The 26182-nt window shown below is 41.9% G+C and overlaps 1 protein-coding gene and 1 long non-coding RNA gene across 13 annotated transcripts in view; one reads left to right on the top strand and one right to left on the bottom strand.

Annotated features, from left to right (window-relative positions):
* Positions 1-26182, bottom strand: part of ATPSCKMT (ATP synthase c subunit lysine N-methyltransferase) — a 251901-nt gene that overhangs the window by 21550 nt on the left and 204169 nt on the right. For 5 of the 12 annotated variants that reach the window (XR_007408276.1, XR_007408277.1, XR_007408280.1 and 2 more), the window contains 2 exons: positions 23557-25660; positions 22558-22690 (listed from right to left, as the gene is read on the bottom strand). The gene's annotated coding sequence lies outside the window, so the exon portion shown is untranslated. Of the gene's footprint in view, positions 1-19432; positions 19858-22263; positions 22446-22557; positions 22691-23556; positions 25661-26182 lie in introns of those variants that run through there. The other 7 variants (XR_007408283.1, XR_007408279.1, XR_007408282.1 and 4 more) reach the window with 7 other exon arrangements.
* On the top strand, positions 1549-16255 carry LOC112662803 (uncharacterized). The gene is made up of 4 exons (XR_003138846.3): positions 1549-1630; positions 13582-13637; positions 13846-13950; positions 15243-16255. It is a non-coding gene; the product is annotated as an uncharacterized LOC112662803 (long non-coding RNA).

Raw genomic sequence — 26182 nt, 5'->3', positions numbered from 1 at the left:
GTTCTACTAAACTAGCCGAGGGTTCTGACTCTGATAGTACCTGCCTTAGGAAGGTAGGGCACTGGAGCTCCTCTTTCAGGGGTCCCGCAACATCTATGCCCCACTTCTTCCCTGGGACAGCTGTACCAGCCATAAAGGAAGGGAACTCTGCTGGGATTGTTGCCCTAAATCTTCTCTCTTATTGTCCTGATACCAATTCTCTGACACCAACTGGATCTCTTGCCATACAGTTCACTTCTGACTGACCCTGAGTCAACACTGACTCCTCAGAGTTGGGGCAGACCCCAAGAGCTAAGGGCCAAGACCTCCACAAGACCTCCCCTACTTCAGATGACAGTTGCGAGTTTCGGGGCTGCTTACCCTAATAGGGTATAAGTTTCAGGATCCCATAACCCCCTCAGGTTCAATAACTTGTTAAAACAAGTCAAGGAACTCACTGAGAACACTGCACTTACTATTTAAGTTTTATTAAGGGAAAAAAGTTGGAGACACCCAGATGATGGGGATGCATAGGGCAAAATCTGAGAGGGTCCCAGATGCAGAGCTCCCGTGCCCTCTCCCTGTGGAGTCAAGGCATGCTCCCCCACCACAGCATATCAGTTGGTTCAGCAAACAGGGAGCTCCTCCTGCTTTGGGTGTCCAGAGTCTTACTGGGGTCTTACTACATCACTGGCCATGTGGCAGAGCTATCTCTAGCCCCTCGCTCCTTTCCCAGACCCTGCTCTTTCTGGGCATGGCCAGCCCCAATCTTATGTTTAAGGGCCCACCTTGAGTCATCTTGTTAGCATAAAGCCAGGTGTGGTTGAAAAGAGCTCATTAAGAATAAGAAGAGACACTCTCATCACTCAGGAAATTCCAAAGGTTTTAAAGTCCTATGCAAGGAACTGGGGGATATATTCTTTATTGGGCCACACTCAGTTTCACAACGAACAAGCCAGAAAAGGACCCCACTTGCTTCTCTATACTCTTTGCTCTTGACACCCATTTCCTTAGGGAGTGATTGCAGTGTGGCAGAAATGTACCAAAAGGATAATGCATACCTGAAGAGAAAAAATGCGCTGGGGTCACATTCACTCACATTATGCTGCCATGCAGGCATAAACTATTGTACGTATATGTTCTTGGTTCCTGACCTTCTAGCTCATATGACAGCTCCCCCTGGCATAGTAACCACACATCCCTGATTTTCATTTATTTCTCTATACAACAAAATAGCTAGTAAATTCCTGCAATGTGGTGGGCACCAAGCAAACCTCTGGTATAGAGAAGATGTAGCAGATACAGTACCTGTCTCCAGGGAACTTATAGTTTTGCTGGTGAGAGACACCAAACAGGTAGTTAAAGATTTTTTGTTGTTGTTGTTTATTTATTCATGAGAGACACACACACAGAGGCAGAGACAGACAGAGGGAGAAGCAGGCTCCCTGCGGGGAACCCGATGTGGGACTCCATCCCCAGACAGGGATCACACCCCCAAACAGGTAGTTAAATACTGATTTCATCACAATGATGCACAAAGGAAAAGTACTGGATGCTATGTGGGCAGATGGCTGGGAGATCCAACCCAAACCCGCAGAGTTGGGAAAGACTAGTTTGGGGAGCTACAGTCACCGAGAGAGCTGAGACATGAGTAAGTGTCAGCACGGTAAAAGTTCAGAAGGTGGAAGCAGGAAGAGGATAATTCAACCAGAGGCCATGTGCATGGAAGCTCTGAGCTGGAAGGCCTCAGTTTAAGAAACCCAAGGAAGGGTAGCATGAAGCACAGAGAATAAGAGCAAAGGAGGGAGAAGCTACAGGAGTACACTGGCCTAGGTAACAGGGGGTCCATGGCACACAATGTAGGAAAGATGTCAGGGTTCGAAGCCAACAGCCAAGAAAGAATTCTTGAAATATCTTCAGTGCAAAAAGGTGGTTTTATTAAAGCACAGGGACAAGACCCATGGGCAGAAAGAGCTGCACCGGGGTCATAAGGATTGATGCATTAGAAGGGGTTAGAGAGAGCATAAGCCTCCCAGATATTTTGGAAGCAAAGTTTCCAGGATCCTAGGGGGTGTAGGTATTGTTTGAAAAGGTCATTTATTTAGTAAAATCTCAGTTATGAGACCCTTCAGATGTATATCGGTGAGCCATCTGCTAGGGGGATGATTGCCAACACTGTACCTTGGTGGGGTAAAGATAAAGGATGTTTCCAAAGGAATGTTTATATGTTAAAGGAGACTCACAGGATCCTGGGGGTTGGACTAAGATTGCCTTTTGCCCTTACCAAAGAGGGCAAAGTCTCCAGAGGAAGGCCACTCTGCCTGTTTCAAGGACTTGTCAATGGGCTATAGGTAGGAAGAAAACTTAATCATTTTTCTTCTGCCTTTGTTTTCCACATCAGGTCACAGTCAGGATTTGGGATTTCATCTTAACAGCAATGGGGAGCCATCAAGTGGTTTGGGGGGGCGGAGGGAGGTGGGATATGATCAAATTTGCATCTTAAAAACATAACTCTGGGGGGTGCCCAGGTAGCTCAGTTGGTTAAGCATCTGCCTTCCATTTGGGTCATGATCCCAGGGTCTGGAATGGAGCACCACAGCAGGCTCCCTGCTCAGCTAAGAGTCTGTTTCTCCCTTCCCTCTACCTACCACTCTGCTCTTGTGCTCTATCACTCTCTCTCTCTCTCTCTCTCTCTGTCAAATAAAACACAATTCTGCTGCAGTATCAAGAACAGACTGAGGGATCTAAGGGGAATTTGGAGAGGCAGATTTGATTACTGTTTCTATATGATGGTGGCTTCACCCAAAAGGGTAGTGTGGAGGTGGAGAGAAGTAGATGACTCTGGGGAGGGAAACTTTTCTTCTAGCTGGTCTATGAATTATGACATGAGACAGGTTAACAGGGAGAAAAAAAATCAAATTGAATTTTGTAATCCACATAAACATGAGCGATTCCAAAGACAGTGAGGCCAAATGAGGTATATATGTCATTCTGAACTAAGGAGAAGGGGGCAGGGGTCTGGAACTTTAAAGGGAAAGAAGAGTAAATGTTTAGTAAGTAAACTTTTGCTAGGCCCTACAGAGCAAAGGGACATAGACAAGACTTTGACCAAACAGGCCTAGCTAAGTTCCTCCTTATTTACCATCCCTGGTTCATATTATAATGTAGTTCTCTTTGGCAACAGTTTTTTCTTCCTGGAGCTGGTCTTCTATTTAAATTCTTTTAGGCAGTCAGGGAGAAGCTCAAAGTTTCTTCCTGAGTCTTTTGGGCCTTGATTGTTTCAGTTCAAAATAATCTGCGTGCTGAAGTGGCACATATTGGGGGAATTCATTCTGAACTCCTACAACGGCTATTAAGAAATATAATCAGTAGGACTTAGCAGTTGTTGGCATAGAGAAATTCTATGCAAGATGAAGGTATAAAGAATGATGCCTTATGTTCTGATGGTGCAGCTTGAGCTACCTGGTGGTGCTCCAAACTAGCAAATAATGGTGAGGGAACCACCAGGTTTGGGGAACAAGTAGGGGAAGGGAAGGGTTGGGACAGAGCATGAGCTTATTTTCACCAATATAGTCCCAATTTCAAATATTTGATTCTCTTGCCTTCTGCTTCCCTCAGCATCTCTCAGAAAAATCTCTTTTGGTAATGAAACCACATTTCTAGATTTCCTTTGGTACAAACATATCCCCAAATTTTCTTTTATCAGACTAAAGGCCTTTGGGTCCACAGACATGGTTACCAAATCCATGAGATACCCTTTGTGCTTGAGAAGTGATGTTAATTAACCACTTTATTAAAGCTTGTAACCATTGTAAATTTTAGCACAATGATGGTAATAAACTCAAATAAGCTGTTTTGTTTTAGGCAAAAAACCATTTGGAAACTTCAACCTGGACACTTAATTCTATTCTGGCAAAGACCAGATCCCTTTGGGATGATTATTACCACCACCACCCCACTCCATTTTCTGCATTCAACCTTGATTAAATAATGGGAAACACTTGGCTATAATGAGTCACCCACAATTGTCAACAGCCAAAGAACTTTACCCCTACATCCCTTCTGCAACATGGCAGGTTGCCCTACTACACAGTGATTAATTCAGGGCTATGGAGCTGATCTATAACCAAGTTCCAACAGAAACATTTTAGTATAGTTTGTAATAAGCAGCAAAGGATGGAGCATACTGACATGGTTACTAACCAATTTTCATAATCAAAAAGCATTGTACTATGTTGTCCAAAACATTAGTCATGGGATTAGAATCCATCCGCCCTCAAATAGTCTAATCCTCTTAAAAATAGCTCAGAGTAATCAGGTTAGCTTCACTGTAAATTTTAGTAAACCCATCACTCTTATAAAAAAAGTGTCAGGAAAGGAAAGATCAAACACTTTCTAAAATCCTTGATGTTGGTGAAACATTGGGCAAAATAAATGTTCTTACGAAGCACTTATATAATTGATTTAAGCTAAAATATACTAATAGAGATCCATTTGCCATAACAAATGGATTTATACTATAAAGACTTCCACTGTGGAAGCAAATTCTGAGTGCTGGTTTTCTAAATAATGTGACAGTAACGAGAAAGGGCATAGGGAAATATCTCACCAAGCACTCTACTTTCTAGCAATTTTTAAATGGAGGCCCCTTTTAGCAAAGTCATTTAAGTATTTAATGACTAAACAAAGGGGCCAATTGTTTTGTGACTTTCTGGTGAGCACAATGCACTGTCCCAGTAGGCAATGCTTACTTGACAGGCAAACTCAGCTCAAGCCTTCAATGCATCCAGTTTGCTCTGGCAAATTCATCAAATCCACTCTCACCTCAAGTCTCCAACTGTTTTTCACACTTCTCACATTACCAAGACACAACCCCACTTTCCTGCAGTTTGCTGAAGTGCTTAAGAAGCCAGGAAGAGGATCACAAATGTGCTCCTGCAAGTTTCTCCTTAGATTCAGTTCTATGTTTGAATCTCTCCACATTATCCTGGACCCTTATTTATGATCTTATTTATCTACTGTCCAGTCCAGATTTATCACATCAAAGAATTATAATAATCACACCTGCCTATCTTCATTCAAATTACTGATAAAAATGTTGAGGCTTACAGATTCTAGAATGATGTCATTTTTTCCAGTTCAAACTGATATAAGATGGTATCATCACTCAACTGGTTATTCTTTCCAATAAGTGTCCTTGCATCCAACCCAAAATTTTCTAAAGGCTTAGCTGAAGCTGAACACACATACAAATGTAGCAGTGTAAGCTTCATGGACTTATACTGGACATACAGATTCAAAAGAGTTCTAAGATTCAAACATCACTAACTATAAGGGAATCATTCCCCCTGACTCCATCCTACCTGACCATGGGCTCCTATGACTTCCTCTTCTTTGTTATTTATACATGAGAAGTCAACCAGCCTAACAAAAGTTAAAAAGGTACTATCCATATAAATGTAATCAAAACACTTTTATACTTTTGGAGAATATTCCTATGATGGTTAATTTTATTTGTCAACTTGGCTCTAACATGGTGCCCAGATATGTGATCAAATATTATTTTAGATGTTTCTGTGGAGTTCTTGGTTTTTGTTTTTGTTTTTGTTTTTTTATTACATTTCCACTTAAATTGGTGGACTTCAAATAAAGCAGATTGCCCTCCATAATATAGGTGGGCCTTATCCAACCAGTGGAAGCCTTAACAGAGCAGAAGACTGACCTCTTGGAACCAGAAATGATTCTTCCAGCAGATAACCTTCAGACTTGAATTGTGACATCCACTCTTCTCTAGCAGTATGACAGTCTTCAGACTCATAACTTAACTCGGCTCTTTTGTGGGTCTCCAGCCTGATGGCCTTCAGACTTGAACTACAGATTTTGAATACCATCTTCCAATACACACACACACACACACACACACACACACACACATCCCTGGAAAACCCTGCCTGATGCAATCCAAAGTATTTTAATATGAAAAATCCAAAAATTTACTAATATATTACATGTAAACAATCGTGTACCTATAGTTCTTCAAATTAATCATTAATGACATCCTATTAGCTTCTTTATTCTCTTTAAGTAGCTCACATCCATTGTCCTTTAGACTTTTTTTCAGGACGTATTTATTTTCTTATTTGTCCTTGAAATCTTGGATGAGGGAAAGTATATAAATATTTCACCTCTGCAATTCCAGTTTTCCACTCTTCAGAACATATCTATTGAATCACAGGTCAAAGATACAGCCACTGTCTGGTGCAAAAGTCATAAGAACATTAATAACTCCTAGTGGATTTATGAGTCAGGCTTATTGAACAAAAATATCACATTCAGGGTACAAGAACCCCTTAAGGCAAATGAGAAAGGGAAGCATGAGTGAGAGTGAGGGAAACTGCACTTGCTCAGGGCAGAAGAAGCCTACGATCAACACTTCTGGAGGAGGGTAAGAAAGGCCATGCTGGATGTAGGCATTTCCAGTGATAGCCATGCTGTACACACAGACACCCTGCGGCTATAACAATGACTTTTTTTTTTTCTAATGACAAATGATTTCTTGGGAGAGGTCTTGGCCTGATGAGATGCCACCATAAAGTAACAAAACCACAAAAGACCATGGAAATACACAATGATTGATGGGGGAATGTAACATTGCCAAGTTACTTTTGCATTTCAATTACCTGTGGAAATAGGAGACAGACTATGGGTAACACAAAGCCAACAGCAAGCCAAAAATCTAATTTTACCAAACAGTTCAAAGTCTTCCCACAAGATCCTTTATGAAAAGGATTGACAAGTGTTGCACTTTTAGTGAAGAGAGCCACAGAAGCTGCCTGAGAAGCCCAAGTAGAGCCCAATTTCCTGGGAGAAAAGAACTGAGGAAGGTGCCTGATGCACAGCTTTGCCAGGCATCAGAGGTGTCCCAGGGACTGGCTCTCGCTGTCTTTGAGAGGCTCCTCTATAAATAAGAATGATGGTTTCTTAATTCACATCAAAAGAACTCTTTACTGAGGCACCTAGATGGCTCAGTCAGTAGACAGTGTGACTCTTGATCTCAGGGTTGTTGGTTTGAACCCCTTGTTGGGTATAGAGATTACTTAAAAATAAAACCTTAAAAAAAAAAGAACTCTATTCACCATGAGACTTATCTCTTCTGGTCAACATATTCTCACCTCTTCGAAAATTCCAACATGGACAGTTAGGTTATAAACGAAAGACTGATGAGCATGCAGTGAAAAACAAGAAAAGATGGTAGAATGATTTTGTGGAGAGTAACATCAAGTCATAGGGACACAGAAAACTTTTCAAAGAGATGAAAGCATGCCTGCTGCTCAGGATATCCTGTCCAGAAGATGGTGAAGTTCCCACACCAGAAACGTCCTCTTCTTCCACTCTCATTCTCTGGGCCCATGTGGATAATCTGCCTCTGGTTCTTTTTTTTTTTTTTTTTTTTTTATTTATGATAGTCACACAGAGAGAGAGAGAGAGGCAGAGACACAGGCAGAGGGAGAAGCAGGCTCCATGCACCGGGAGCCCAACGTGGGATTCGATCCCCGGTCTCCAGGATCGCGCCCTGGGCCAAAGGGAGGCGCTAAACCGCTGCGCCACCCAGGGATCCCCTGCCTCTGGTTTAAGTGCTTCTCAAACTCCCCCAAATACATTACAGATTACTGTAGGGGATGGGTGCCATGGGCTGAATTATGGCCCCCCAAATTCATGATGCAGTCCTACCCCAGCACCTCAGAGTGTGACTGTATTTGGAGATGGTGTCTTTAAAGAGTAAATTAAAATGAGATTATTTCAAATGTGATTCTAATCCTATGCGACTGGTGTCCTTATTTCAAAGCAGAAATTTGGATACAGATACACAAGCAAATAGGGGGCAGCCATGCAAAGCACAGGAAGAAGACGGATATCTACAGGCCAAGGAGAGAACCTACAAGAGCTTCCTACATTCCTCAGAAGGAACCAACCCCAGGGACACCTCAATTTCAGAATTCTGGCCTCTGAAACGGTGAGAAATTAAATCTCTGTTGTTTAAGCCACCCACTCTGGGTAGTTTGTTATGGCCGCCCCAGCAAACTAATATATGGAGTACATCAGAGTTACATGTGGATTTTTCACTCTCCAAGGATAAGGTTTTTTACAATTCTAGGAGAGGCTTTTCTTCTCCTACATTCCACTGCCATTTCAAACACTAAAAATTACTGCCTACACCCCAGCTAATGAGCAGAGATATGCCTACTGTCAGAGACTGAAGGAGGGAAGTTATTTTAAGAGGCAGAGCAGGGATCCTTGTGTTGTCCAGATCACATAATTAGCTCAGAGTAATTGATGAGTATAGACACAAGTCCTGAGTACATATTCATTCACACTATTAAATATTCATGAAATAATTGTCTCCAATTGAAGCCTCAACATTCCTCTGCCCTTTTGTTCTCAACCCCTGCAATTCTTCGCTTCCCCAAAATCATTCCACCAAGAAAGAGACTTCCTCTGGTTCTTTAATCACTAAATCCAGTGTATGGTTTTCTACTACTATATTTCTGGACCTCTTCTACATTTGATTCCTTCTTCTTTGTTGAAACCCCCACCGTCCCCCATCTTATCACATCAGTTAGTTGACCCCTCCATCTCTGACCACCCCCTCCTGAGTTCTGCCATGATAGTTTCCCTCTTGAAACCTCATAAATATTACTACTCCTTGAATTTATGCCAACCCACTTGTAACAACACATACGTTTACCTATCATTTCTACACTGATGACCCAGAGCTACACAAGAACTAGCTTCTCCCCATTGCCTTCAGCACTGTACCACACATCCAGCTTTCTGATGAGGAAACCCAATTTTACTTCCATTCCTACTGCATTAGAGAGAACCATCCATGTGGCCTTTCCTGCTGCCCCTTCTCAGCTACATCTCTACATCCTGAAAGAGGAAGCACATATCTTGTGCAAATACCCAAGAATTTAAGTCAAACTCTCCCTCTTCGCAGATGACATGATACTGTACATATAAAACCCAAAAGACTCCACCCTAAGATTGCTAGAACTCATACAGCAATTCGGCAGTGTGGCAGGATACAAAATCAATGCACAGAAATCAGTGGCATTTCTATACACTAACAATAAGACTGAAGAAAGAGAAATTAAGGAGTCAATCCCATTTACAATTGCACCCAAAAGCGTAAGATACCTAGGAATAAACCTAACCAAAGAGATAAAGGATAGATACCCTAAAAACTATAGAACACTTCTGAAAGAAATTGAGGAAGACACAAAGAGATGGAAAAATATTCCATGCTCATGGATTGGAAGAATTAATATTGTGAAAATGTCACTGTTACCCAGGGCAATTTACACATTTAATGCAATCCCTATCAAAATACCACGGACTTTCTTCAGAGAGTTGGAACAAATCATCTTAAGATTTGTGTGGAATCAGAAAAGACCCTGAATATCCAGGGGAATATTAAAAAAGAAAAGCAGAGCTGGGGGCATCACAATGCCAGATTTCAGGTTGTACTACAAAGCTGTGGTCATCAAGACAATGTGGTACTGGCACAAAAACAGACACATAGATCAATGGAACAGAATCCAGAAGTGGACCCTCAACTTTATGGTCAACTAATATTCGACAAAGGAGGAAAGACTAACCACTGGAAAAAAGACAGTCTCTTCAATAAATGGTGCAAGGAAAATTGGACATCCACGTGGAGAAGAATGAAACTAGACCATTCTCTTACACCATACACAAAGATAAACTCAAAATGGATGAAAGATCTAAATGTGAGACAAGATTCCATCAAAATCCTAGAGGAGAACACAGGCAACACCCTTTTTGAACTTGGCCACAGCAACTTCTTGCAAGATACATCCATGAAGGCAAGAGAAACAAAAGCAAAAAGGAACTATTGGGACTTCACTGAGATAAGAAGCTTCTGCACAGCAAAAGAAACAGTCAACAAAACTCAAAGACAACCTACAGAATGGGAGAAGATATTTGTAAATGACGTATCAGATAAAGGGCTAGTATCCAAGATCTATAAAGAACTTATTAAACTCAACAGCAAAGAAACAAACAATCCAGTCATGAAATGGGCAAAAGACATGAACAGAAATCTCACAGAGGAAGACATCGACATGGCCAACAAGCACATGAGAAAATACTCCGCATCACTGGCCATCAGGGAAATACAAATCAACAATGAGATCCCACCTCACACCAGTGAGAATGGGGAAAATTAACAAGGCAGGAAACCACAAATGTTGGAGAGGATGTGGAGAAAAGGGAACCCTCTTGCACTGTTGGTGGGAATGTGAACTGGTACAAGCACTCTGGAAAACTGTGTGGAGGTTCCTCAAAGAGTTAAAAATAGACCTGCCCTACGACCCAGCAATTGCACTGTTGGGGATTTACCTCAAAGATACAGATGCAGTGAAATGCCGGGACACCTGCACCCCAATGTTTATAGCAGCAATGTCCACAATAGCCAAACTGTGGAGGAGCCTCAGTGTCCATCAAAAGATGAATGGATAAAGAAGATGTGGTCTATGTATACAATGGAATATTCCTCAGCCATTAGAGCTTGTTTGGAGGTTCTAGCAGGGGAGCGCAGCTACTCGTATACCCTTGACCGAAGAATGGTCCTCCTCTATCGGGGATGGTCGTCCTCTTCCTCAGCCATTAGAAACGACAAATACCCACTATTTGCTTCGACGTGGATGGACCTGGAGGGTATTGTGCTGAGTGAAATAAGTCAATTGGAGAAGGACACACATTATATGGTCTCATTCATTTGGGGAATATAAAAATTAGTGAAAGGGAATAAAGGGAAAGGAGAGAAAATGAGTGAAAATGTCAGTGAGGGTGACAAAACATGAGAGACTCCTAACTCTGGGAAATGAACAAGGGGTAGTGAAAGGGGAAGTGGGGGGGGGGTGACTGGGTGATGGGCAATGAGGGAGGCACTTGGCGGGATGAGCACTGGGTGTTATGCTATATGTTGAGAAATTGAACTCCCATAAAAAAAAATACCCAAGAATTTGAACCATCTGTAGAATAAGCCAAACCTTCCTGAACGTGGCATTCAAGACCCTCAGAAAATAGCCCTAACTTATCTTTCCAGCCTCAGCTCCATTTTCTCTACTTTCCAATCTCGTCTGAGTGGTCTGCTTTGTCAGATATTTCTAGGCTTTTGCTCATATTCTCCATGTTAGGGAAGTCTTCCCTCTAATTTACTTTAGGAAAATCTACTCATCTTCCTAATTTAAAACAAAGAAAAAATGTCTTCCCTTCACCAGACAGAATTCCACCATATGCTGTGTTCCCATTGCACTGCACAAATCCCACTATTACGGTGTTTATTCTGTGTCATGCTCATTTGTTTGTAAATCTGCCTTCCCCGTCACTTCATGAGTCATTGCAGGGACTGTGGCTCTCATCTCTGAAGCCTCTTGAGCCTGTTACCATCATTAACACAATGACTCATGATTATTCCTGAAGGGAAAAGAACTCTTCCAGGGAAGAAGCATGTACATATTATTGGGAGAATAACATGGCTTTGTTATGAAATGTAAAGCAGCACCCACATGCAGAATTTGTATACCACTCCTCCTCTTCCGGATGTAGGACTTGTGAACATTAAAATGCCCAGGAGGTGTCATGGAGAAGAGCACCTACCAAGCCTAGAACCTACAACCTGAAATTCCTGACTTATAGGCTGGCTAACTAAAACTTTAAATGTTCTCTTATTCAGATTAGCTTCAGGAAATTATAAATTGACCTTTAACCTATCTAGCAAGATTTATGTTAAGATCACAGACTGTGAAATACAGCTCTTGATATTGGTGTCAGAAGGTGCCCATTTGAAACTAGTCTCTAAGATTTCTGGAACTGTAGAATTTTCTCAAGAGGTGAAAGCTAGGGGATAGCTCATTTGTTTGGGAGAAAGTCTTAAACACATCCTTTTGGTTCCTTAGATGTGGAGTGAGTGCCCGCCCATTATTTCAAGGGAAAACTATGAAGTGACCTGATGCAAAACCAGATTATATATGATTCAGTTTGAATTGTCTTTTATCCTTACACACTCAGTAGAACCTTACCAAAGCAGACTGATTTCAACTGTGTTGTGGGCTCTAAATAGAAGGGCTTATTTATGTTGGAGGCAGAGAGGCAAAAGGGGTCAGTAATGCCCCTTTCTCAGACTGAGTAGTGGCCCTTTAGCCTTCACCAAAAGATGGGGGGCTGTGTCCACCAGAGGGCACTCCCCATGAGGGCCATTGGCAGCAGGACTGTGGAGTAGTCCAAGAAGATGAGACTAGAGAGGAAGGTCATAAAAGAGCTTGATCCCAAATCCACAGAAGTCCCCCAAATATGCAAGAGACTATTTAAGGGGGGGGGGGCAGACAACTGCAGGGAGGAAGTTTGAAGTCATGTCACTCTAAGAGACAATGTGACTTCAATTTGAACCTAGGAGTGAATAAGGGCTGGACACCTGGTTACCATTTCAAAGTAGTTCTTTGATGCTTCCTTGTATTTTTCCACTCATTAAGGCAAGCTCCAACTACCAGGTCGTAGAAGAGCATAATCATCATTTCTTAGTTCCAAGTTCTCCTGGTAGTGAAACAGATACATTCTTATTCTCAGGAGGAGAATCTAGGCAGCGTGGTGTATGCTGAACAAGTGCCAACTGCAGAGACTACGACTCTTCTGTTGGCTTTCGTTAATCTTGCCCACCCACTTATGAATTAAAAGGAAGAAGTGTGCATGTGTGTGTGCATGCATGAACTGTGCATATATGCATGTGCATACACGCATTACAGTCTACAATAAGAGGTATAGGAGGAAAAATGTACTACGTTAGAGTACTATAACCTTTTTTGGCAGTTTCATATAACCAATGAATTGTTACTTCTTTCAAATTTTTAAAGTCTTAAGTTTAATTGACAAAAGTTAATGAACAATGGAAGAGCAACATAAACACTCAGAATTATTACCCAGAACATCTCGTACTTATCAATTTATGCAGGATGACTGGCCCTCTCAGAACAACTCATTAAAGTGGAGAACTGGACTTTAAGCCCGTAATTCTTTCTGGAAGACCAGTCCTAGATGTCACTGACTAATTGGGCTAATTGGAAGAGAAAAATTGCACAAAATGTTCCTTCAACATATACATTAATTTGCTTTTATTTTCAGCTGAGTCCTTCGTATCTAATTGTGTTGATTTGTAGTTCTGAATAAATGAAAAATTCTAAGGGAAAAACGTTTATAAAGGGTAATTCCAAAGGAAAATAAAGATAAAGAAGAAGAAGAAGGTCAAAAGTGCTATAAAATCTAACATATTTTTCTTTTGACAACCTGTTTTAAGATACTACAATCACTTAAAACTCACTAAAAATATCATCTCGAACACTCTTGGGAACCGAGAACTGCGTGTCCCAAATTATTGTCAACATGACAGAGAGCTTTTGCTTTGCTGTAAGGCAGTTCCCAACTGACAAATGAGTTGTGCTCGAAAAGTTCTTTTGAAGTTAATTGTTCAGAACTCAGGCCAGCTCACAAAAGAAAATTAACCCTAAATGTTCCTTGTTTTAGTTTCCTCAGGCTATCATACCGAGTACCACAGACCAGGGGGACTTCAACTCAGGAAGGTACTGTCTCACCGTTCTGGAGGCTGGAGGACCAAGACTGAGGTGTTGCCAAGTGGGTTCCTCACTGAGGGCTTGAGGAAGAGTCTGCTCTGTGCCTCTCGCCTAGTTCCAGGGGGTTGCTGGCAATCTTCGGCATCACATTTCTGCCTTCATCTTCACATGGCGTTCTCCCTGGGTGTATATATGTCCAAATTTCCCTTTTTTATAGGACAGCAGTCATACCAGATGAGGAGTCCACCCTGCTCCAGCACAGCCTCATGTTAACTAATTATATCTGCAACCACCTTAGCTCCAAATGAAGTCACATTCTGAGGTAATGGTTCAGTATATGAATTTGGGGGGTGAAGGACATACTTCAACCATAACACCCCCAAAGTGCCCTGTGAGCAGAATATTGAAAACACTGCTTCTGCCAGAAGGACCAAAGGGGGCAGCCACTCCCCTTTCTCGGGCCAGAGTAGCGGCCCTTTAGCTATCACCAAAAGATGGGGTAGGGGTGTGGTATCAGGAACTTCCCTGGGCTCACAGCTCTTCTGCACCAGAGATGAAGGGAGGGAGAGAGCAGAGCTGAGCCTATCCAGCCCCCATGGCCTGTGAGCTCCCCATTAGCCCAGCAAGTCAGGGTACTAAAGAAGAATGGGAGTCCCCTCTGAAGGCACTGGTTCCCAGTGGAGATGCAGCAAGATCCCCTGGCTGGCCTGTTGAAACAGATGCCAGAGCCACAGGGCCAGTTTCTTATTCAGTAGGTTTGGCATGAGGCCTGGGGAATGGCATTTCTAATAAGTTCCCGGGTGAGGCCGATGCTACTGGTCATGCACTACCATTTGAGAACCTCTGTCTTGAAAGACACATTATTGAAATCAGAGCAGGTTTAAAAATAAACAAAAAATGCACCTCCTTGGAAAAAACTCGAGAAGAAGAGGGACTACAGTGGGTAGAGGGGTGGTCTCCCCCAAAGACAAGCTCGCCAGGAGCCCGGGGCTATGAGCTGATTTGGAAAAAGGGGTTCTGCAAAGGTCATTAAGGATCCAAGGTAAGATCATCCTGGATTAACCAGGTGGCTTTAAATCCAATGACACATGTTCCTATAAGAGACAGAAGAAGACCCAGACCCAGATGATGGAGGCAGAGAGTGGTGTGGCACTACCACAGGCCAAGGAATGGGAGGAGCCCCCAAAAGCTGGGGGTGGAAAGGAAGGCTGCCCCCTTGTACCTTGTGTTTGGAGGCCTCAGAGGAGGTGTGGCCCTGTTGACACTGTGACAGAGAAATGTCTCTCGTTTCAAGCTCCCGAGTCTGTGTTAACTTGTCAAGGCAGCCCCAGGAAACTAATACAGGGAGATTGTTTGACTAAAGATTAAATAAGCCTAAACTAATCTACAGACAAGGCCATTTTCCTAATTTTTCCCAGAGATGGATAAATCACAAATTAATACCAGTCATCCTTCTGCAGTCTCTTACCCTAAAATTAACATGCTTCCAGTGAAATAATATTACATTACATAGAGAATTTGTGGAACATTGTTTCAATAGCTAATAAAAATATGTTCCATTGAGGAGCAATTTTACCTATTGAGTAAATTATATTCCTAACATTTTGCATACAGGCAAAGAACCATGAAACCACACAAGGATGGAGACAGGAGATGCCCCAGCTGGTGGACCCCCAGCTAGGCCCCACTGCTCCTAAAGTAGACTCTGGCATACAACCTGCCTCTCTGAGGGTGAAACAGGGTCCAGTGGAGCTGAGAAGCCAGAGAAATACCAGCCACTGATGGAACCGAACACAGAGAGAGTGGTGTGACCACCACAGAGAAGAGGAGGAGGGCCTACGGAGCCTTCAGAGAGCTCAGAGGTGGCCATGCCTGGTGAAGACAGCAGGAGACAAACAGGCCAGAGGGCAGGAACAGAGGAAACTAAACCCATCTGCACCAAAGCCACCGTGCCATCGTGAATGCTGTCTGGAGACAGTCCTCGTCCAAACCCATCAGCACTCCCCACACTCACCAGTCAGGGATACCTGGATCTCATAGCCCCCCAGAGAACATGACATATGGGACTGGGCAGGTCCTGGGTTAATCATGGGACTCATTTTGGAAAAAATGAACTTACTTCTAGAGGACATTCAAGAGTAGCCCCAAGTGAACACAATAAAATGACAAAGACCTGAGTTTAAGTAACCATACACGAATAGAAGAACCAGCACCACCTCTGAGCAAAAGTCTCCACATTCTATGGGCTGGCACCATCCCATCTGCCTTCTAGAAGCAGAGTTTCTGGAAAAATCTATCACCAAAGACTATTCGTAAATACAAATCACCTAAGCAGAGACTGTACTATCCTGCAGTTAGTCATTAGTGCCTTACAGGGAAGCAAATTGCAGCCTAGGTGGCCATGGAGCACAGAGGAGGGTCAGCAGAACCTGAGAGAAGCCCCCCAGTCCAGACAGGGCCAGAAGAGGAGCTCCTCCCAAACCATGGGGCCATGAACTCACTGCCTGAGAAGGGACACAACTGGACAGCACATCTGTTTGTGTGTCTCAATAAATACATGAGCAACACATACATCTAATGTAATATAGTATTGATGATAGAGCTGTATTATTAGTATTGTATTGTGTCTTGTGTATGAATATAATGTGTGATGTTAATATATTACACACTGCATACATTATATATGTAAGAAGTAATACATATTACATGTAAACATGTATTGCATGCATATTAATAAATTACCCCTACTGCATATATTATTCTATCTCATAAATTATTTATATATATTTATAAGTGTGTGTGTGTGTGTGTACATATGTCTCCATCTCTATCTATGTGTCTCACTCCAGAATGCAGCCCTAATTGCTCTCAACACACCCCTTCATCCATCTTCATAAAGTTGTATATGGGAGGCCCTATTCAACTACTATAGAGAGAGGTCCTGAGTGTGCCTGGCAGACATGGTGTCATGAGATTTACATCAGCCTGGTTATGTGATGTGACTCCCTGCTCTGTACCCAGAAGTGGGAAAGAACCTCATAGCTTCAGTGCCATTTCTGAGTTGGAAGTTCCTAAATTCCCTTCAGTATTTGTCCAGACAAGTCAAGTAGTGATCCGGAAGGTCCTGCTCACTCTGCTGACTTTCCAGATGGGTTTCTCCAACCCTTCATCACATTTGACTTTTCTTTCTTGCTCCAATTCAGACAAGCCCTTGGGCATGAGATGAGACAGGGATGCCTCCTCACTGCCCCACTAGGACCTTGTCTTCTCCATCCATTTCCTCTGAGGAGTGCACACACAGGATAAGTGGTGCCACAGTGGGGACAGTCGGGGCAATAGAGTGCTGTCTGCCTTCACCCCAGGAACACCTGACTGCCCTCCGCTTGCTCTGCTGGCCCTCCAGCATGCATAACTATATCCTACGGCAATTATTGGACCTAAACCAATCTCCAGTGAAAGGAAGAACAAGTTCAAAGACCACTGTGCCCACACAAACCACTTCATGGCTAGGTCAACACTCAAAGCGAAGAATTAAAAACACAAATTTCAAGAGAATGATTTCTTCCTCTCTGTCTCTACAGCAGAGCTCTAATAGTTGTTTTTCTTGCACGTAATTTTTCCTAGTAATTAAAAATGATGGCACTGTATGTAAATGGCCTAAAATCTCAATGATAGAGAGGGTGTTTGTGTCTCTTGTTTATAAATGCCATCAGTTTCCTGGCACTGAAGGAACTCAATTTACTAAAACCAGCAGAAAGCGCTTATATGATAAACCTACTGTACCATTTTTCCTTAGAAACATTTGTAATCTACTCTATCAGAGATGGAGATTTCCTATTAAAAATATATCAACACCCTCATAAAGGCCATTTTCCCCCTTGCAATTTATTCTGAGTAATAACATCCAAGCCACAAATTTGTTGACAATCAATTTTTGTTTCTCCATGCAATTTGGCTGAAGAGTATCTGTTTCTTAGTAACAGAATGGCTCCAACACAACATAACATTCAATTACCAGGTGCAGTGACACTGCACACCCCGCAATGACTCCTGGCTTGTGGTGACATTATCTACAAAGCACCACTGGCGCTAAACCCTAGGTCTTGCAAGGGCTTGCTGTTGTACTTTAAATGGGTTTAATTGACTCCAAACATGAGTAATGTAAGTATTGAGCCTCAACTACATCATGAAAAATGTCTCCTGGATAAAAATGTGTGAAAGAGTCACTTAGATGTTGGTGAGGGGCACCCTCTTGATCATGTTTTTCATCACAGAAAATATTGGAAGGCAGGAAACCATTGAGTCTAGCAGCTTAAGTAAAGAAATCCTATGATAGGGATACTTGAGGCTGCCTCTCACTTCATTCTGGAAGGTTGCTGGGATGGACTGCTGTAATTACAGCTTTTCCCCCCCACTTCCCCTTCCTCCCAGTTTCTTCCAGTAACAGGATTCCTTGTGGGGAAACTCTTTCCAATCAATGTATTTAAGACTCATGACTCAAGCTTGGTCCATCTAAGAAACACAAGCCCCTGACCACAGTGATTAATTACTTCAAGAACAGACCCACACTTAGGTCAGAGAAGTCAGTCCACCTCCCCCCACAGGGACTTTGTGGGAATCATCAGAAAAGAGACTCTCCTTGCATTGCTAGCTTCCTCACTGGGAAGACGTGAGCCCAGGTGTGCTGGCAGCCATCTCTGACAACACATAGAGAACCTACCTGAGGAGGAAGAAATTCAAAGTGGAGAGGCAGCATCCTAATGTGACTGCATGTGCCCCTCAAACCTAGGTACCCATAGATATAGGAAACAAAAGTTAATTTGAGCTGTGTTTCTGTCACTTATAGCTCAAAATTGCTTCACACAGATCCTGAGTTAAAAACATAACGTGTACCTAGGCTAAAACAAAACTCCTGTTTCTGCTACCCACAACACTTCTGACACCAAATGTGTAGGTTTTACGTACCAAGAAAAGCTGAGACTAGCTATCTGGCATTAGCACAGACCCCACAGATCAAGGGCTGAGTCCCACAAGACCACCTCCACTTTAGACATCAACTGAAAGTCTTGGCCTCTGGTATTTATCACCAACTGATCGGCTATAAATGAAGTGTTCCCATGACCCCCTCAAATTCAATAATTTGCTAGGAACAGATGACAGAACTAAGGAGTGTTTTATTCACTATTTGGGAGTTTATTATAAAGGATACAACTCAGGAACAGCCAAATGGTAGAGATGCACAGGGTGACGGATAAGGGGGAGGCAGGGAGAGAGATGTCCACACCCTCGCTGGGCAGACCACCCTCCGTGCACTTCGATGTGTTCACTAACCCAGAAGCTTTCTGAACCCTGTTGTTCAGTGGTTTTATGGAGGTTCCATTATGTAGGTATGGTTGATGAAATTATTAGACATTGGTAGTTAGTTTACTCTCCAGTCCCTCTTTGTTCCCTGGGAGTCAGGGTTGAGGCTGAAAATCTCACCCCTCTAATCACAGGGCTGACTTCTCTGGCAACCAGCCCCATCCTCCACAGTCACCTGATTAGCATAAAACCAAATATGGTTAAAAGGGCTTTATGATGAATAACAAAAGATGCTCCTTTTAGTTCTACAGGGCTCTTAGGAGGTCTGTGCCAAGAACTAGGGGCAAAGACCAAGTATATACTTTTTTTATTATATAATGTCACACTATTGCATAGGCAAATCTTGTATTTTTAAAGATGACACCTTTTGAAGCTTGGGTTGTCAGCTAAGCTTGAATGTATACAAAGATTTTACTTTTTTCATATTTTGTTTTTATTTTTGTTTTTATCTTGTTTTATTGGTGCTCTAGGAATGTTAAGATACAAGAGGACAAGCATCAATTGGACATAAATTATCTCAAAAGGCATTTTTTATTATTTTTTTGTATATATTTTTTATTTGAGTTCGATATGCCAACATATAGCATAACACCCAGTGCTCATCCCATCAAGTGCCCCCCTCAGTGCCTGTCACCCAGTCACCCCAACTCTTCACCCACCTCCTCTTCCACCACCCCCTGTTCATTTCCCAGAGTTAGGAGTCTCTCATGTTCTGTCTCTCTCACTGATATTTCTTAAACCAAGTTCTAAGGAGGCAAGAGTTCCCAGTGATGGTGTTGGTGAATAGGATATGTGCTCTGTGTCTGGACATTCGAGTCACTGGCCACCCAATGGCCTTCTCTGTCACTGTTGTCCAGGGGCCTGAAGTCTGTGGAGAATCAAGAAGGTGTTGGCTTATCATCAGGATCTGACCTGGTCACATAAGGAAAGATGGTCCCCATGGCAGAAGTTCCTGGCACATGAACCATGGCTCATGGTATCTGGAGGCTAGTTTCTCACCATCTCGCTATTAATAAGATAATTGCTACATTTCCCTCTCTGACATGAATAATTTATTTGTGGCAACTCTCCTTGAAATCTCATAACAAGTACAAAAACTCTTTCTTATTTAAGAAAGTTATTTTGGGAAGTTTTGGGAGACAGGGGTTTCAGCAAAAAATAAACTAAGAGAAATCAAATGGAAAGGCGTATGTCAATTCAACAAATGTATATTCAATGGCTCTTTCAAGAAAAACATTATGCTGCGGGAGGGTGCAAGGGAGGAAGACACCCAGAGAAGTGAGCCACAACCCTGTCCCCACCGAGTGTACAGTTCAGATGGGACATAAAGGAAGGGGATCAAGCAAGGGAGAGAAGATAAACACGCATCTAAACAGCAAAATATGCCATAAGAAAAACAAAAGATGGCTAAAACATGGGTAATATTTAATTAAGGGGAAGATAGGGATTTTTCAGATGCATTTAGGTATGCATTTCCCAAAGTTCATCCTATGAAACATGAACCCAATGAGATGCACTTGAAGAAAGGGTTCTACGGTCAAAATATTTTTTGGGAATGATGATTTCCATTCTACCACTGTTATCCCACGTTAGAAATTCATATATATTCTACTTTATTAAAGGCTCTGACAGTCCTACTGCAAAGAAACCTATTTAACTTTAACACAATATTTCCCAAAGTTATCTGACTACAGGTACTAAGGGAGTTTTCCATGGAAAATACTGTATAACATGCTTAGGTGTATCACCTAGGGAAAGACTCGTGATTTCATTGTGCAAATCCAGACATTCCAAAAGATTGGATTTCTTTGAAATCCTGCAGATTGTTGCCTCAATTGTTGGCTTCAAACTACTCAGTAAATCTGCTTTGTTCCACCAGAAAATAAATGAATGAATGATTGAAAGGATGAATGAACAAATAAGTATCATGAACTTTCCAAAGAGATGGTACATATTCTATTAAAATTTCAGATGTGTTTAAAATTTGACAGGTGCCATAAATAGCAAAGAATGGGTATCTTCAAGTTTTTGCTTAAAAAAGGATTATACACACATATGTATATATATATATATATATTTCACATGCATACATTTGCATATTTCATCTGTCATGTGTAGTAGATATGCACATACATACCTATATACATGCATTTATGTATATACCCCCTTTAAGTGCTCACTGTGATCAATAGATAAGCAGTTTCAAATTCATGTGGTTTTTAAAAAATTATCAAGATATGTCTTAACCCACTGTTCTTACTGCAAATGGCCAAGCCCTCATTTCAAAGAGGAGAAAGGGAAGTGGAAAGGGAGAGAGGGAAGCATCAGATGAAAGACTGGGGGTCACCAGGAACCTGGCCTGGGTCGGTTTTGAGAACCAAAGGAAGGCCAAACATTGACATGATCCAGAAGCATATGAGTGTTTATCACTGGACAATTGTTGTACATCTGTATGATGCTGCTACCCTCATCTCTGAGCCATCTCTGATTCCACAACCCTGCTTGGAATCCCCCTGAGTATTGGAACTCATTCAGGTTCTCTCAAAAGTACTTGCTCAGCATATCACCCAGAGAGGGGGTTACTCAGAATAGCCAAGCACAGATGCTGGCCTTCCTAGGATCTCCAGACAATAAAGTGATACTTTGGAGCCTGGGATTGAGTGAGGGTCCTAATGCTTGCTCCTTCTTACCTATAGATTAAAAGCAGAGGGGGAAATGGCCACAATGGGGATCAAGGAATCAGCTCCTCACATAAAACAGGATTGAAGAACAATTTGAGCTAAAGCTCCAGTGAGGCTTCTCTCTCCCATGCTAGACCCTGAGACTTATTCAAGGAGGTGCAGGACCACAGGCCTACCCCAGATGCTCAACATTGCACAGAGACAGTATGAGAACGAGAGAGAAGGCAACTCCTCCTAGGCAAACTCTGAGCAGTAGGAAACAGGAGGCAGGAGAGCTGGTACCAGCCACTACACCAGAGCCAGAGAACTTTCCAGATACAAGCAGAGCCCTTGAACTCTGCCCTCCCCAACTCAAATGGCAGACATAGACAATAGCTATCCAGTTCCCATCCTAGGTGATGCCTCCTCCCTAGGAGCCCATCAGCTGGGAAAGAGGATCCAGACTACTTCCTCAACACACACACCCTTTGAGAGGATCTCTCTGGAAACCCAAACTAGGGGAGAAGGTTCTTACATCGACCTACATAAATATATCAGCAACACAAGTGCATTAAACCTGTACCCTACAGAATTTTATATTCAAAAGAACATACCTCTACCTAATTGGCAAGAAAATGATTCAATATCTTTCATGTAGAGATGATCATCTCCAGATGGATGGATTGGATCACTTCTCAAGAATTATGTTTCCCTTAGCCTTGCACTGAATTTCAGCTACAGTAAGTTATTAGGAGATGGGTTTTTACTGTAAAACCCATAGGGCAGGGTCTCAGCTCTGTAAAACACCCAACAACATTTGCATACTACATTTAGCAGAGTGCTATTATAAGATCAAGAAATTTTGTAGAGTCTCTATATTATGCAATCCAATGTCTGACTTATCTTACATTTTGTCCCTTTCCAAGTTAGCAGGTGTTCTTTGCTTTTTGGATGGCTTCAGGTCACATGTTTGAGATTCACTTTTCTAAGTTAAAATAATTAAGCTTCATTTCTGGGTTTCACAGGATTCAAACAGAGCATCTGAAACAGATAGGAGTTAGCTTTCTCTGAACAATTTTACAGGAAGACTTAATGAGTAACAATCAACTGGAACTAATACTTGATCGATCAATTGAGGTGATAAACAGTAATAAAGCAGGAGCACAGCCCAGAAGCCCATGCCAGGAACCTAAAACTATTGACAAAACAGATAGGAAATGTAAAACACTTTGAATCAATACCAGATTTGGCAGTTGAATAAGCGTTTGACTAATGCATCTTATCAGTTGTAAATCAGCTTTGAACTGCTATAAGATGTCATAAGACCATCTGAGGCAAAATTGAGGGGGGGAAAAGCCTAAATCCTCCCTAAAAAAAATCATCATATTTTATGGCATTTGTATTAGAATTATTTCTAGAATAATGCAATTTCACAGCTATAATTCAAACTAGGTCTTAGTCTATTGGTTTAACTGCAGCATAGCTAAAATTTAGAAGTTTTTATAGTGTTCAATCCCATAATGGTGTTAGAAAACTTAGAGAAAATTCAATTATAGTACAGGAGACTTTTGTTCCTTGTTTCTCCTTTCACAATGGACTTCTTTTGGAGACCAACTAAATAAGTAGCAGTTTCCAAATTTCTAACCCAACATACATAAAAATGGAGTGGTTTACTAATCCAGAAGCACTGTCAAGGGATGCAGAGATTATTAAATGCAGCATAGGAATATCACAAAAAAAAATAATTCTCTAAAAGACTAACTCTTGCTCAGGTAAAATATATCTTGATCCTGGCATAGTTTTAAATATATCACATGATGAAATAATTATACACATTCCTATAAATACACATGGCATCAGAAAGAATCTGGAAAGCACCGGGTCATGCCATTGGCTAGAGGTCTCACCTTTTATCTTGAAGGAACAATTAGAAGGAAGAAGCACTGGGCCCCCAGGATGATCTGAAAAACAAAGATGGCTATGCACCTGGCAGCTATGTCAAGGGGCACCTACAGCCCCCCAAATGGGCAACTGGCTGCTGGTGTTTTGGTTTCTTGGAACAAATAAGAGGAATTACAGGAATAGCTAAGGTTCAGTTTTAGAGATGATCTAATCAAAATGTCTCAGTTTGCTCCAAGAAAATGAGATCCAAAGAAATTAAATGGTTTGCCCAAGATCAGAGAGCTAATTCTAGGTGAGCTCCCTAGAGCTCAGCCTCCCATTTCCCAGACCCTGATGGCTTATCCTACACCAGGGCCAAGCATGGCCTTCTCTCCTGGGATGGGCATCCCCTTATCACAACCTTCTCTCCTCCAGGCTGTGGATGTTGTTGGCTGGCTGCTTTGGCAGGAATCACAATAGCACCTGGCCATCATATCTGAAGGGGAACAACGGGATCTCAGGATGATTTGGTCAGTTCTGGAATAGGTCTTTGTAGGATTCCACTGAGAAGTAGGTTCCAGTGTGTCACATTTATTAATGTTGGTCTTGAAGTTTCTGCATACAGTCTTTATTAATATACATACATTATGCATCATGCCTTGTTTTTGAGCTGATGTGCCAAGAACCAAGGGCTGCAACAGCACAGAGGACGGCTTCAGTCACTGTGAGCCGACCAGGCAATGACCTGCGGCCTTCAACTATGGTCTCATCATTCCTACTGTGAGACTGTATAAAATAGATTATTTAGAAATCAAATATTTAAGAAAGGACATACATAGCAAATAGGAAATATGCAATAGATTTGTTTAGCCCATTCACAAATCTAAGTTTCCTTCTTGGAGTTGGCCTGGGACGGGGGCGGGGGGACACATTTATGCAAATTAGCATTGTGCTAAGAAACTTGATTTATTTCAAAACCAGAAGATTCCATTGCTCTTGGTGAACTTTAGAAATTTTCTTTAAGGGAATAATTTGTTTGCTATTGTACTGAATGATGTTATATCTTCTCTGTGTGTGTGTGTGTGCGCGTGTGTGTGCATGCACACACACGCGCACACACATTGATTTAGGCTTACAGCCTCTCATCCTCACTAGTGATTTTTATTAGTTTAGTTTCATAAATATTTAAGAACATTTGTAAGTCAAATCCATTTTTTGTTCTTAAGAATGCTTCATGTCGGGATCCCTGGGTGGCGCAGTGGTTTAGCCCCTGCCTTTGGCCCAGGGTGCGATTCTGGAGACCCGGGATCAAATCCCACATCAGGCTCCCAGTGCATGGAGCCTGCCTATGCACCCTCCCTCTGCCTATGTCTCTGCCTCTCTCTCTCTCTCTCTCTGTGACTATCATAAATAAATAAATAAATAAATAAATAAATAAATAAATAAATAAATAAATAATTTAAAAAAAAAAGAATGCTTCATGTCTTAGAAATTAAATAATATATTTTAATTTTTTTATTTTCTTGTGTTACGCTCTATTTCCTGCAAGTGTAGCTACCACCTGTGACCATACAACACTATGACAATAGCACTGACTATACTTCCTCAATTGTACTGTGACTCATTCATTCCATAACTAGAAGCCTGGATCTCTCACTCTCCTTCACTCATTTTGCCCATCCTCCCATTATTAAAATGCTGTATTTTTAAATGATTTTTTAACCATACACAGATATTGTATTAACCACTTAAAAGGGGAAAGTAATTATAACAAGTTTGTTTGCATTCCATTAGAATCAGATATGTGAAATGAACTATATCCCAGCAACTGCTTCTAGCAGAATGCCCTGGGATGGATCAGTAAAGAAGAGCTACTACCTGTGGTACCATCAGATTTCCATTGGCCTTCTCATAATCCCAAAATAGTGTCATTTTCCTTTCAAATTCTGAGAACTGACTGGTGGATCAGGCATGATTATGGCTGTCAGCAGAAGCAGCTTCAGCTGACATTCCTGCTGCACTCACTCACGGCTGGAGCCTGGGCCATGCTTCCTTTAATTCCAGATGGCATTCTTTCTCCTTGGTCTTGAAATTTTGTCCATGATGGGTCAGTTTCTCAGATACAAGAATCTAATAAAGATAAATAAGCTTTTCAGTTCTGGTTCTGCATATTAGACTCACCTTTTTTACATCCTTGGTTAGCACTGATTCCTACTTACTGGGGTCAGAGAACTGAGTAACTAACTTTATCAAATTGCTGGTGCTATGGAAATCTGGCAATAGTGGGAATCTGATGACTAGCCCATCAGGCAAGTCATCCTAGAAGAATATAATTTCGTAAAGATGATATTAGGCATCAGACTTTGTTTTCTGTTTTTTACTCCTAATCAAATGAATGAATGATCCAATGCTCTTTATTGAAGTCAACCAACAGACCAACATGAAAGAAATGAAAACACCCAAAGCTGCTTCATGGTGAAGGCCATCCTTGCTTCTCACAAGCTTCTGTCTGCCCCCTAATCACAACTTCCAGCTCTCACTTAATGATCTCGCTCCTACTGGTTGGGTTGATATTCTCTGGAGGCCCCACTAACTCCTACCTCTGCACTTGTCCTAGAGCACCTGGGGAGCACAACAGTGCAATAGGCCATG

The sequence above is a fragment of the Canis lupus genome, chromosome 34, assembly GCF_003254725.2.
Source record: "Canis lupus dingo isolate Sandy chromosome 34, ASM325472v2, whole genome shotgun sequence".
In the NCBI taxonomy this organism is placed as follows: Eukaryota; Metazoa; Chordata; class Mammalia; order Carnivora; family Canidae; genus Canis; species Canis lupus.
Note: the sequence above shows the minus strand (reverse complement) of the source record. Positions and strands in the feature narration are given on the sequence as shown.